This window comes from Cetorhinus maximus, chromosome 7 (genome assembly GCF_964194155.1).
Source record: "Cetorhinus maximus chromosome 7, sCetMax3.hap1.1, whole genome shotgun sequence".
NCBI lineage: Eukaryota > Metazoa > Chordata > Chondrichthyes > Lamniformes > Cetorhinidae > Cetorhinus > Cetorhinus maximus.
Window position 1 is genome coordinate 6,429,967 of NC_135885.1, and position 15,038 is coordinate 6,445,004.

At 46.1% G+C, this 15,038-nt stretch overlaps 1 protein-coding gene across 1 annotated transcript in view; it reads right to left on the reverse strand.

Annotated features, from left to right (window-relative positions):
• The window catches only part of gdpd5b (glycerophosphodiester phosphodiesterase domain containing 5b), a 227,580-nt gene that overhangs the window by 111,664 nt on the left and 100,878 nt on the right, over nucleotides 1-15,038 (reverse strand). The window lies entirely within an intron of this gene.

Consider the following 15,038-nt stretch of genomic DNA (forward strand, 5'->3'; position numbering starts at 1 on the left):
ATTCAATATTCAGCCCGGAAGGCTGTAAAGTGCCTAGTCGGAAGATGAGGTGCTGTTCCTCCAGTTTGTGTTGGGCTTCACTGGAACAATGCAGCAAGCCAAGGACAGACATGTGGGCAAGAGAACAGGGTGGAGTGTTAAAATGGCAAGCGACAGGGAGGTTTGGGTCATTCTTGCGGACAGACCGCAGGTGTTCTGCAAAGCGGTCGCCCAGTTTGCGTTTGGTCTCTCCAATGTAGAGGAGACCGCTTTGGGAGCAACGAATGCAGTAGACTAAGTTAGGGGAAATGCAAGAGAAATGCTGCTTCACTTGAAAGGAGTGTTTGGGCCCTTGGACGGTGAGGAGAGAGGAAGTGAAGGGGCAGGTTTTGCATCTTCTGCGTGGGCATGGGGAGGTGCCATAGGTGGGGGTTGAGGAGTAGGGGGTGATGGAGGAGTGGACCAGGGTGTCCCGGAGGGAACGATCCCTACGGAATGCCGTCAGGGGGGGTGAAGGGAAGAGGTGTTTGGTGGTGGCATCATGCTGGAGTTGGTGGAAATGGCGGAGGATGATCCTTTGAATGCGGAGGCTGGTGGGGTGATAAGTGAGGACAAGGGGGACCCTATCATGTTTCTGGGAAGGAGGAGAAGGCGTGAGGGAGGATGCACGGGATATGGGCCGGACACGGTTGAGGGCCCTGTCAACTACCGTGGGTGGAAAACCTCGGTTAAGGAAGAAGGAGGACATGTCAGAGGAGCTGTTTTTGAAGGTAGCGTCATCAGAACAGATGCGACAGAGGCGAAGGAACTGAGAGAATGGGATGGAGTCCTTACAGGAAGCGGGGTGTGAGGAGCTGTAGTCAAGGTAGCTGTGGGAGTCGGTAGGCTTGTAATGGAATCCACTAACCTTGGCCATTTTCGGATAACTGGTCAGTTGGGAAGAGGAGATCATGTGACAAACCTGTACCCATTGCAGTTTAGAAGAATGAGGGGCAATCTTATTGAAACATAAAAGATCCTGAGGGGACTTGACAGGGTGCATACCGGGAGGATGTTTCCTCTTGTGGGGGAGCTTAGAACTAGGATACACTGTTTAAAAACAAAAGGTCACCAATTTAAGACAGAGATAAGGTGATTTTTTTTTCTCTCTGAGGGTCATCAATGTGTGGAATTCTCTTCCCCAAAGTGCAGTGGAAGCTGGGTCATTGAATATATTCAAGGTTGAGCTAGAAAGTTTTTTGATAGGCAGGGAATCAAGACAGGAATGTGGAATTGAGGCCACAAACAGATCAGTTATGATTTTATTGAATAGTGGGGCAGGGGAGGTGTGTGGGCCCACAGGCGGGGGAGGTGCACAAGGGTGCGGGCGGGGGAGGGTGTGTGCATGTGTTGGTGCATGCGTGTGTGTAAGCGTGTATGTGTGCGCGTGTGATGGTGCTTGTGTGCGTGCTCGTGTCTGCATGAGAGAGTGGGTGTGAGTGAGAGCGAGCGCCCGTGCGTGAAAGTCGGAGAATTTTTATTATTTTTATTAGATTAAGTACAATAAATACTCTATCTTTTCTTTTTAAAAGCTTAAGGAAACCGGTCTGTTTGCACCTTTTACAGTCACAGCATGTAAACGTTAAACACTCCCAGAATTGGCAAGCATATCCTTTTCTTAAAAAACCTGTCTGGTCAAACGAGGTGTGGGAGAGGAGGGGAGGCATTCTAACCCCGCTCACCTGATCATCACAATCTTATTTGCAGAATGGTGTCTTTTCCCTTTAATTCCATCGTACATTTACTTTAGTGTGGCTGTAGCAAAGAGATGATGGCAATGGGAGGTGGGATTCAAGAATTTTCTAGCAAAGAATATTGACTAGAATGGAAGCAGGGATGCAGGGTTGAAGTTATGCGGAGCGACTGGAGAAACTGGGATTGTGCTCCTGACAGCAAAGAAGGTTAAGAGAAAATCTAATAGAGGTATGAGAAATTTAAAGAAAAATCTTTGTTAGAGTAAACATGGGAGATGGTAGCGTAGTGGTAATGTCTCTGGACTAGTAATCCAGAGGCCCAGGCTAATACTGTGTGGACATGGGTTCAAATCCCACCATGGCAGCTGGTAGAATTTAAATTCAGTTAATAATCTGGAATATAAAGCTAGTCCCAGTAATGGTGACCAGTGAAACTATCATCTATTCTTTTCAAAACTCATCGGGTTCACCAATGCCCTTTAGGGAAGGAAATCTGCCATCTTTATCTGGTCTGGCCTACATGTGACTCCAGACACACAGCAATGTGTTGACTCTTAACGGTCTTAACTAAAAAGGCCTCATAAGCTGCTCAGTACAAGGGCAATCGGGGATGGGCAACACATGCTGGTCTCACCAGTGACGCCCGCATCCCATGAAAGGGGGAAAATAAAAAGGGGCCAAACTGTTTCCAGTGGCAGGAGAATTGGTAACAAGAGCGTGCAGACTTAAGGTGATTAGATAAAGAACCAGCTGGGAAATCAGGGGGCATTTTTTTGACCTTTCTCTTTTATGCAGTGAGCTCTGATCGTCTCAGGGATACCTGAAAGGGCAATGGAAGCTGATTCAATAGTTATCTTCGAAAGGGAATTGGATAAATAGTCCGAGCACAGAAGATTGCAGCAGGGTTATGGGGAAAAGATTGGGGAGTGGGGTTAATTGGTTAGCAACTCTTTCAAAGAGCTGATGTGGGAATGACGAGCTAACTGGCCTCCTTTTTGCTCTGGAAATTCCTGTGATCATCCTGGACTTCTACAGGCACTTACCTTCCAACAATTGATTGTGGGCATTGATCAAACGCATCCAAAGTCTCAACTGTTCCAATGCAATCTTGACTGATTCATTCTACCCTCTGTGAACCTGGGGTCACTCAAATCTCTGCTGCCCGGGTCTTAATTTGCAGCAAGTCCCATCCCCCCCTGTGTTCACTGACCTTCTTTGGCTCCCAGTCATATCTAAACTTTATAATTCTCATCCTAGTTATCAAATGGCCTCGCTCCTCTCCATCACTGTAATCTCCTCCAGCCCCAAAACCCCCCCAGGATATCTTCTCTCCTCCAATTCTGGCCTCATGTGCAACCCCAATTTTAATTATTCCACCATTGGTGGCCGTGTCTTCAGCTTCCGAGGTTCCAAGCTCTGGTAGTCCCCCTCTACCTCAGTTTCCTCTGTGAAGACTTTCTTTATCTCTCTTGATCAAGCATTTGGTCATCGGACCTAACATCTCCTTATGTGGCTCAGTGCCCTGTTTTGTTTTATAATGCTCTAATGAAGCATCTTGGGATGTTTCATAACTTTAAAGATGCCATATACAGTTAAGTTGTTGTTGTACAGCACCCTGGGATGCTTTACTATGTTAAAGAGGCTATATAAATATAAGTTGTTGTTAACCAGCGGCATCCTGGCACGAACACATCCACTGCCACAATTTAATGGCCTGCTTGCGAGTTAAATGATAAATGAAAGCAGTGAAAGAGGGACTTTTTGAAACCACGATGAATATTTTAAACGTGTCTACGCTTTTCCTTCTGAGTCTTGAACACAGCGGTGTGTGGGAGATTAACCTTTAATGCCGGGACAATCCTGGACAGTTGCCAACTCGAGTTACCTCTCCCTCAAAGCAGAGGTTAGTGTTCGACACTGGAACTGAGACTTTAGTAAGTGTGAGTGGGCTTGAAAACTTGGAAACAAATTAAACTAATGGATGAGATACATCTAGTGCTGTTCACTGGTATTCATTAAAATTTCACAGTAATCTATTTCTCCTCTTCCCTTTCTCTCTCTCTCTCTCTCTCTCTCCTCTTCCTCAGTCCCCTTTGCGATTATCTCTTTCTCTCCCTCTGCCTCTCTTCTTCCCTCTTGCTCTGCAGACACATTCCCTTCCTTTGTCTCCTTTCACGTTCTCTCTCTCTCTTCCCCTTGATTTCCAGGCTTGCCCCCCCCCCACTGCTGCCCATCACCCCCGACCCTCTCTTCCTCTTCCTCTCCCTCTCTCCCCTCTCTCTCTCTCTCTCTCTCTATTATCCTACCCGTTGCCACCCCCACCCCCAACGTCACTTGTTAAATCTATTTGTGGGGAACTCGCACTGTGAACCTCCGGCCGACTCCGCTTTATTTCCAGCCACACTAGGTTGTGAAAGCAGGATGTGGATTTCAGGGATCTGCTGCTCATGTTTTTCTGGCACCATTATTCTCATTTTAGACCTGGCCTCACTCAGACATGGTGACTGAAAGATTCAGTCATCACCCTGGAGAATTGGGTTTGCTGTTCAGTCCTTCCTGTTTTTGTTTACCCAGATTGTTTTCCTTCTCTTTCAGTTTCCCTGGACCATCATCCGCTGGAAGAGCACCCGACAGACATGTTGGGAGTACAGGCTCCGAGGCCTTTCAGGGCCTCACCCCACTCACTGTCCTGTGTCCCACAACTCGATCGGCCTCCTCTCAATGGACATGTTCCCGGAGGATTGAGTAGATAAGGAGAAACTATTCCCCGCTAGGGAGTCCAGAATGATGAGACATAACCTTAAAATCCAAGCTAGCCCATTCAAGGGTGATGGCAGGAAATACTTAGATCTTAGAATTAGATTTGAGAAAAGTCCCACAGTATTGGATAACTGCCAATGTAGCACCCTTATTTAATAAAGAGAGGGAGACAAAACACAGGTAACTATAGTCCAGTTAGCTTAACATCAGTCATTGGGAAACTGTTAGAGTCTATTATAAAGGATGTAATAGCAGAGCATTTAGAAATGCATAATATAATCAAGCAGATTCAGCATGGCTTCATGAAGGGGAAATAGACCACACCTAGAATACTGTGAATAGTTTTGGTCCCCTTATCTAAGGAAAGATGCACTGGCATTGGAGGCAGTCCAGAGCAGGTTCACTAGGTTGATCCTCTGTATGGAGGGATTTCTTATGCGGAGAGGTCGAGTAGGTTGGGCCTGTACTCATTGGAGTTTAGAAGAATGAGACGCGACCTTATTGAAACATATAGGCCAGGATTTGACACGCGGGGGCGGGCCTGACACACCGAAACGTAAAGTGACGCGCGATGGCGTCGGGTAGCTGTCTCGCGATATTTTGTTCGGTGGGCGCATGCTGGAGTGGGCCTTACGCCCGCCATTAATTGAAAGGCCCATTAAGGAACTAATTAACCTCAAATTTACACTGCCCGTCCAACCTAACGGCTGGCGGGCAGGCAAAAAGGCCACGCGGCCTTTACGATTTTTAGGAAACCTCATTCACAAGCAGGATGAGGTTTCCTAAAGCCAACGCTGATTGTATAAAAACTTTATTTTGAAAATAAAAACATGTCCCATCTCAACCAGCAAATCCTTCCAACACACGTCAATGGCAGGCAGTAAGAGTGGGAGCGATTCCCGTTCAGCCATGTGATGGAAAGAAATTGGAGCCTCTACCATCACTATCCATAGCTCCAGACTACAACATGCTGTAAACATGCACGTTTCGGAGTTTAAGCTGCAGTGAAATTGCCATAACAATGCCAACTCTGAGTGAACTGTAGCACACCCACCGCCTCATATTTACGAGTATCCTTGTCACAAAAATTTTAACCCTCGATATCATTATTAGTACAGCGATCAGAGCTATAGACAATCCTCCAGGCGTAACCTAAACAAGGTTTGATAGCAATTTAGAATTGAAAAGTCAAAAGGTTATGTTAACACTCTAGAAAAAAAACCCTCGCGTTTGTTTTGGGTTTTTTTTGTGGCCTTATTAACCTGTCTTGCTACTTTTAGTGACTTCTGCATTTTTACTCTTTGGCACCCTTTACCCCATTTAGATACTTGTTTTCCAAGTATTATATGACCTCATTTTTCTCATCAAATGTAATTCTTCACATTCGAGATTCATTTGCCAATTTTATGACTAATTCTGCAAATTTATTCACGTCCTCATAAAGTTTGTTCTAGTCGTCCTCCGTGTCGACCATCCACCCCACTTGGCACCATCCGCAAGTTTCAAAAATGCGTTTTTGGTTCCAAAGTCTATGTTGTTTATGTAAATTGTGAACAGCGCTGGTCCCAGCACTGACCCCATTTCCCATCTCCTTCCTCCTTCTCTGAATAACTGCCAACCTTTACTCTTACCCTCTGCTTTCTGAAAGTTTGGAAATGTCGGGGTGAGGAATTCTGGAATTGCTCCCCAAAAAAGTTGTTGAGGCCGAGGGTCAATTAAAAGTTGTTTAAAAAAAAAAGATTGATAGATTTTTATTAGGCCAAGTGTTAAGAATTACAGATCGAAGGCAGATATATGAGTTAAGACAGATCAACCATGATTTGCTTGAAAAGCGAGATAGGCTGAATAGCATCCTCCAATTCTTATGTCCCTGCATGGCCTTCTCCTTTCAACAGCTTGGACCAAACACTCCCATCATTGGTCACCAAATACATTCACCACTGCGGCCACAAAGCCTTCCCGCAGCCAATCGATGAACTTGAAGTGCGGTGGGAGACAGGGTGAGGCCTGAGGGACGGGGTAGCGGGGCGGGGGGTGATGGCGAATGTGTGGCAGTGATGGATTGTAGCTGTGATAAAGGACTCGGGTGTGACCTGAGGGAGGCTTCAGTTATATGAATTGTTTTTGAGTTTTTAACTAAATTTCTGGATGCACAATCTGGATAATCCCTGATCTAAGCGCCTTAGCTAGTGGCTCTGAATCTGTGCCAGTGGATTGATCCATGCAAAGCCAGGCCAACAGTGGGGGTGAACTAGTGGTAGATCCCACATCATCAGAACAAAAGAATAACGCCAGTCACCAAGCCCATACTGTAATCTCACCCTGTGTGTTTCAAGTTTTATCAACCTGCTTTCTGTGCGTAATCACTCCCTCGCCCCCGACAAATCCTCTGCCAACTCGCCTTGCCTCACTGTTACCATTTTCATCCCTCCATGGCCTCGCCCCCTCACTTCCTCTGCCTTCTCCAGTTCTACAAGCTTCCGAGATCTCTGCATTCCTCTAACTCTGGCCTCATGCACAGCCCAGTTTTGATCACTCCGCCATTGACAGCCCTGCCTTAAGCTTCCTGGGTCCTTTGAATTCCCTCCCTAAACCTCTCCCCTCTCTACTTCTCTCTCTCTCTCATCATATTCCTCAAAACCTACCTCTTAGACCAAGCTTTTAGCTACCTATCCTAACTGCTTACGTGGATTTTTGTGTCTAAATTTTTCCCTCTGTAAAAAGTCTTGGGACATTGTACTATACTAAAGGTTCCACTTTAATAAAGGTTGGCCATACTATTCAACAACTGATCTCAGTGCTCCTGGCTAAGGGAAAGGGGGAAGAAGCCACACAAACACTCCAACACGTGATATGCCGCCATGATAGTGACTGTGGTTTTGAGCCAACTCTTCAAAGGAGGCTTGAATTTTGACATTTCTTAAAATTGGAATGGCTGATCTTCCAATGAGGCTTTGTCTCAATCCGTCAAGGCCCGGTAACCTTTAAAGGCCTCAGTTTCCAGGTGGTATAAGGTCAGGTCTGGCTCAAAGCTGATGTTTTGCCAATATTCAACGGGGCTGACTGAATGGAAACAGAGAAGCCATCAATAATGTCTGGCGTGGGATCAGATTCTGGTTTTCACTTACAGCGACAGTTGCATATTAATGATTTAAGAAACAGGCTGGGTCTATCCAAGCCAGTTACTGTTACACATCTCGTGCAGTTTAAGGCAGGAAGAATTAGGAGCAGGAGCAGGCTATTTGAAACTGCGCCGCCACTTAATAAAATCATGGCTGATCCAATGGTCACCTTAGCACCCCCATAACCCTCGACTCCCCTGTAGGTCAAAAATCTTTCTAACTCAGCCTCGAATACACATTCAATGACACACTGCTCACTGGAGAAAATAATTCCAAAGACTACGGACCATCTTAGAGCAGAAATTCCTCCTCATCTCAGTCTTATAAGGGTGTCCTCTTATCGTTGAACTGTGTCCCCTAGTTCCAGATTCCCCCACAAGTGCAAACATCCTCTCAGCATATGCCCTATCAAGCCCCCTCAGAATATTATATGTTTCAATAAGATCACATCTCACTCTTCCAAACTCCAATGAGCATAGGCCCAACCTGCTCAACCTTTCCTCATAAGACAAACCCCTTCATCTCAGGAATCAGTCTGGTGAACCTTCTCTGAACTGCTTCCAATGCGGGTATATATATCCCCCTTTAAATAAGGTGACCAAAACTGTACACAGTACTCTAGGTGTGGTCTCACCAATGTCCTGACAGTTGTAGCAAGATTTCCCTATTTTAACACTCCATCCCTCTTGAAATAAAGGCCAACATTCCATTTGCCTTCCGAATTATTTGCTGCACCTGCATGTTGACTGTGTGATGGAAGGGCACCCAAATCCCTCTCTACCACAGCATTCTGTGGTCTCTCTCCATTTGAATAATATCCTGCTTTTCTATTCTTCACTATAAGGTGACACAACCCAAACCATTTCGCCAACTGAGAAAGGGCCCTCAAGGTTATTCCCTTCCCCTTGTAGTCCAAAGAGTCCAGAATATCTGTTATTACTTGACAACATTGGAGCGCAGCTATTTTCTTCAACAATCACCATGATTCCAGCCACTCAAGGAGCCAAGTTCCACCACCTTGATCAGTACTTCCCCGCTTCCACTTTGCACAAGGTTCTCCTATATCCCTTGCCATGCTGACTTTCCCTCTTCTGCCTCACTCCAACAGTCATTCATGTAAGTTATTCGCCCAATAGATATAAGGTAGTCACAAATCGGAGGCCAATCTTCTCAGTTCCAGGACATCGCTGCAGAAGTTCCTCAGGGTAGTGTCCTAGGCCCAACCACCTTCAGCTGCTTCATCAATGACCTTCTTTCCATCATAAGGTCAGAAGTGGGGATATTCACTGATGATTGCACAGACCTTATGATGGAGGGAAGGTCATTGATGAAGCAGAAGATGGTTGGGCCGAGGACACTGCTCTGAGGAGCTCCTGCAGTGATGTCCCGGATCTGAGATGACTGACCTTCAATAACCACAACCATCTTCCTTTGTGCTTGGTATGACTCCAACCAGTGAACAGTTTTCCCCAATTCCCATTGACTCCAGTTTTGCCAGGGCTCCTTAATGCCACACTCAGTCAAATGCGGCCTTAATGTCGAGGGCAATCACTCTCAGCTCACCCCCGGAGTTCAGCTCTTTTGTCTATGTTTGAACCAAGACTGTAATGAGATCAAGAGCTGAGTGGCCCTGGCGGAACCCAAACTGGGCATCAGTGAGCAGGTTATTGTTAAGCAAGTGTCACTTGATAGCACTGTTGATGACCCTTTCCATTACTTTACTGATGATCGAGAATAAACTGATGGGTCAGTAATTGGCCGGGTTGGTTTTGTCCTGCTTGTTGTGTACAGGACATACCCGGGCAATTTTCCACATAGCCGGGTTTATGCCGGTGTTGTAGCTGTACTGGAACAGCTTGGATAGGGGTGCGGCCTCTTAACTCACCTACAGAAAAATTCAGAGCAGGAGTAGGCCACTCGGCCCCTCGAGCCTGCTCCACCAATCAGTAAGATCAAGCTGATCTGATGTATCCTCCATTCCACATTCCTGCCTACCCCTGATAACCTTACACCCCCTTGTTAATCAAGAATCTATCTAGCACTGACTAAAATATATTCAGAGACTCTATTTCCACTGTCTTTTCAGGAAGAGAGTTACAAAGACTCACGATCCTCTGAGAGAAAATTTCTCCTCATCTGTCTTAAATAGGCGACCCCTTATTTTTAAACCATGACCCTTATTTCTAGATTCTCCCACAAGAGGAAACATCCTCTCCACATCCAACCTGTCAAGACCCCCTCAGGAACTTAAAGGTTTCAATCAAGTCGGCTCTTACTCTTCTAAACTCCAGCGGATACAAGCCTAACCTGTCCAACATTTCCTCATAAGACAACCCACCCATTCCTGGTATTGATCCAGTAAACCTTCTCTGAACTGCTTCTAATGCACTTACCTCCTTCCTTAAATAAGGAGACCAATACTCTACACAGTACTCCAGGTGTGGTCTCACCAATGCCCTGTACAACCTCCTTACTTTTGTATTCAATTCCCCTCACAATAAATGATAACATTCTATTAACTTTCCAAATTACCTGCTGTACCTGCATACTAACCTTTTGTGATTCATGCACGAGGACACCCAGATCCCTCTGAATCTCCGAGCTCTGCAATCTCTCACCATTTAGATAATAAGGTTCTTTTTTATTCTTCCTGCCAAAATGGACAATTTCACAATTGCCTATGTTGCACTCCATTTGCCAGGTCTTTGCCCATTCGCTTAACCCATGTCACTTTGTAGCCTCATGTCCTCTTCACAACTTACTTTCCTACCTATCTTTGTGTTGTCAGCAAATTTAGCAACCGTTCCTTCAGTCCCTTCATCCAAGTCATTTATATAAGTTAAGAAATTAAGGCCCCAGCACTGATCCCTGCGGCACACCACTTGTTACTTCTTGCCAACCAGAAAAAGACCCATTTACAGCTACCCTGTGTTTCCTGTTAGCTAGCCAATCTTCTATCCATGCCAATATGTTACCCCCTACACCATGAGCTTTTATTTTCTGCAATAACCTTTGATGTGGCACCTTATCAAATGCCTTCTGGAAATCTAAGCACAGTACATCCACTGGTTCCCCTTTATCCACAGCACATGTGACTCCTTCAAAGAACTCCAATAAATTGGTTAAACATGATTTCCCTTTCACAAAGCCATGCTGATGCTGCCTGATTGCCTTGAATTTTTCTAAGTTCCCTGCTGTAACATCTTTAATAACAGCTTCTAACATTTTCCCTGTGACAGATGTTAATTAAACTAACCGGCCTGTACTTTCCTCCTTTCTGTCTCCCTCCTTTTTTGAATAAAGGAGTTACATTTGTTATTTTCCAGTCTAATTCAGCTCTTTCTGTCCATGTTTGAACCAGGGCTGTAATGAGGTCAGGAACTGAATGACCCTGATGGAACCCAGACTGAACGTTCGTGAGCAGGCTAAGCAAGTGCTGCTTGACAGCACTGCTGATGACCCCTTCCATCACCTTACTGATGATAGAGTGTAGACTGATGGGGCAATAATTGGCTGGTTTGGATTTGTCCTGCTTTGTGTGTACAGGACTGGGCAATTTTCCACATAGCCAGGCAGATGGCCAGTCTTGTAGCTGTACTGGAACAACTTGGCTAGGGGCGCGGCAAGTTCTGGAGCACGAGCACCATTGCTGGAACATTGTCAGGGCCCATGGCCTTTGCCGTCTCCAGTGCCTTCAGCCTCTGGGGGAGGCCAGGATGGATCATCCATTCTGGCTCAAGATTGTAGCAAATGCTTCAGCCTCATCTTTTGCACTGCTGTGCAGGGCTCCCCCATCATTGAGGATGGGGATATTTGTGGAGCCTCCTCCTCCAGTGAGCTGTTTAATTGTCCACCACCATTCAGAGCTGGATGATGCAGGAATGCAGAGCTTAGATCTGCTCTGCTGGTTGTGGAATCGCTTAGCTCTGTCTATCACTTGTTGCTTATGCTGTTTGCAGTCCTGTGTTGTAGCTTCACCAGGTTGACACCTCATTTTTATGTATATCTGGTGCTGCTCCTGACATGCCCTCCTGCGCTCTCCACTGAACCATTGACTTGGAAAGATGTTGCAGCTCCTTCACTGTCGCTGGGTCAAAATCCTTGATTTCCCTCCGTAACAGCGCTGTGGGTGTACTTAGTGGTTCAAGGTTGCAGCCACCTCAGATGCTGGCCTTGCCACTGACACACATCCCAATATTAAAAAAAAACTCCGAAAGGAGCTTCAGTGGATTCCCACACCCTAGTTCTGCAATCTCCCCGTCCGAGCGGGCGATGAGCCTGCCCTCGCTTGTTGAAAGCAGCAGGAATAAGTGGCAAAATAAAAGCACAAGAGGGTGAAGCCATGTTCTGGCAGTGATGGCCCCCGAGGGGCTGGGTTGTCTTTAGCCTTTGTGTACATTTGGGTAGGTGCCACGTTTCTTCCTCAAAAGACCCAATGCCCTGGTCACGCTCTATCTGTCCAGCTGTGCACAGCTGCTGCTGCTGCTGCAGCCAGAACATAAATCACAACAGACAGAAGGTCATTTCCCTTCACTTCCAAGAAACATATTTATCTGCAAAAGTCTTAAAATGCCTTCGACAATCTCCTGACTTCCCCAAGTGCTTCAGTGAAGTACTTTTAAACATGCAGTCACTACTGTAATGCAGGAAGCACAGCAACACCCCAACTCGCGCACAGCAAGATCCTCCCCGGTTGCCAAAAGTGACGTCGACGGAGGGGAAAACATCAGCCAGGGGCACGAGGGACCACTCCCCTGCTCTTCTTCCAAATAGCGCCAGAGGATATTTTACATCCACCCGAGAGAGCAGAGGGGGCCTGGGTTTGAAAGATGGCGCCTCCGACAGAGCAGCATTGCCCCGGTGCAGCATTGTCAGCGTCAACCAAATGTTATATGCTCAAATCTCTGGGCTGGCTGGGACTTGAAGCCACCACCTATGACTCAGAGGCACGAGTGCTACCCACTGAATCACGACTAACATTTTGAACTCCATCTGCCACAGTTTTGCCCACTCACTTTTGTTTATCCATGTCATTTTGTAACTTGCTGTTCCTATGCACACAACTTACTCTGCCTCCTAGCATGGGTGTCATAGTGACATACAGCTCCAAGGCACGTCAAAAAAAAAGACTTGCATTTATATAGCGCTTTACACAACCAGATGCCTCAAAGTGCTTTACAGCCAGTTAAGTACTTTTTGAAGTGTAGTCACTGTTTTCATGTAGGAAACGAGGCAGCCAAGCTGTGCACAGCAAGCTCCCACAAACAGCAATGTGATAATGACCAGATAATCTGTTTTTTTTGTGTAGTGCTTACTGATGGATAAATACTAGCCTGGACACCAGGCATAACTCGCACACTCTGCGTTTAAATAGTGCCATGGGATCTTTCACATCCACCCAAGGTGGCAAATAGGGCCTTGGTTTAATCCTCCATCAGTGCTTCCTCAGTACTGCACTGGAGTGCCAGCCCTTGATTTTTGTGCTCCAGACCTAGGGTGGGACTTGAACCCAGAACCTTGTGAGTCAGAGGCAAATGTGCCACCCACTGAGCCACAATTGACTTAAGGGAGTCGAGGGTTATGGGGGGGAAAAGCAGGAAATTGGAGTTGAGGCAGCAATCAGATCAGGTACGTTCTTATCGAATGGTGGAGCAGGCTTGATGGGCCGAATGGCCGACTCCTGCTCCTATTTCTTATATGATGTTAAGCATGCTGAAAAACTGAGGTCCCAGTACAGACCCAGGAGGGAAGCTATAGCCACATTAGGCAACAGATCCTTCAACTCTACTCTTTGCGTTCCCACTTCCTGACCCATTGCCAACCCATGTAGCAAGAATAGAGCGTCACAGGGGAGTCTCAGTCCACAATCTGATCAGTACTCAGGCTACACAAAATGACCACGGGTACAAAACAAAAACTGCTCAACACCAAGGCTACAGTTTTACATGTTGCAAAAAGCACGAACAGGGTGTAACAAAAGAGGAGAAAGAACTGGACATTTAGAGAAAATCAGCCTTCAAAATGTTCACTTGTGTGCAATTCCCACTCTATGTCAATAATGGAGTGAGATCATCACAGTCTAAATCTGTCTTCAAGTGAATCCCAGGAGGAAAAGTAAAACTGATGTTAGTACTTCCATCTTAGAGAAAACGTGAGCTCAGAATGACATGATTCTTGCAATGAGGGGGAACAGGGCCCTCAGTGGAGTTTAACATCCACAGCAGTGTTCAGAGCATCATATAGCACATAAGGGAGGGATCTGGCTCATTGTGTTTCTGTCGGGTCTTTGAAAGTGCTCTCCAATTAGTCCATAAGACCATAAGACATAGGAGCAGAAATTAGGCCATTCGGCCCCATCGAGCCTGCTCCGCCATTCAATCATGGCTGATAAGTTTCTCAACCCCATTCTCCCACCTTCTCCCCGTAACCTTTGATCCCCTTACCAATCAAGAACCTATCTATCTCCGTCTTAAATACACTCAATGACCTGGCCTCCACAGCCTTCTGTGGCAATGAACCATAGATTCACCACTCTCTGGCTAAAGAAGTTTCTCCTCATCTCTGTTCTAAAAGGTCTTCTCTTTACTCTGAGGCTGTGCCCTCGGGTCCTAGTCCCTCCTACTAATGGAAACATTTTCCCCACGTCCACTCTATCCAGGCCTTTCAGTATTCTGTAAGTTTCAATCAGATCCCCCCTCATCCTTCTAAACTCAATCGAGTATAGACCCAGAGTCCTCAAACGTTCCTCATATGTTAAGCCTTTCATTCCTGGGATCATTCTCGTGAACCTCCTCTGGACCCTCTCCAGAGCCAGCACATCCTTCCTGAGATACGGGGCCTAAAATTGCTCACAATATTCTAAATGTGGTCTGACCAGAGCCTTATAAAGCCTCAGCAGCACATCCCTGCTTTTATATTCTAGTCCTCTCGAAATAAATGCCGACATTGCATTTGCCTTCCTAACCACCGACTCAACCTGCAAGTTAACCTTAGAGAATCCTGGACTAGGACTCCCAAGTCCCTTTGCACTCCAGATTTCTGAATTAAGTGAGTCTCACCCCCTCTTCTCTTTTTTCCTGCACATATCTCCTTTTCAAGTATTTACCCAATTCCCTTTTGGAAGTTTTGATTGAATCCACCACCCAGTCAGGCAGCACATTCCAGATCAGACCAGCTTGATGAAAAAAAAAATCTCCCCTCTAACTATTTTACTGATTATCTTTAATCTATGTTCATGGTTACTAACCTGCCTGCTAGACAGAAAATACAAACCAGAGAAGGCCATTGAGCCTCAAGCCTGTTCCGTCATTCAATTAGACCATGGCTGATCTGTATCTTAATGCCATCTAGCCACCTTTGCTCCATATCCCTTTCACAACAAGAATCCTCCGTGATTAACTGCTCTTTATTGCAAGTGGGATGGAGTGTAAAAGTCGGGAAGTCT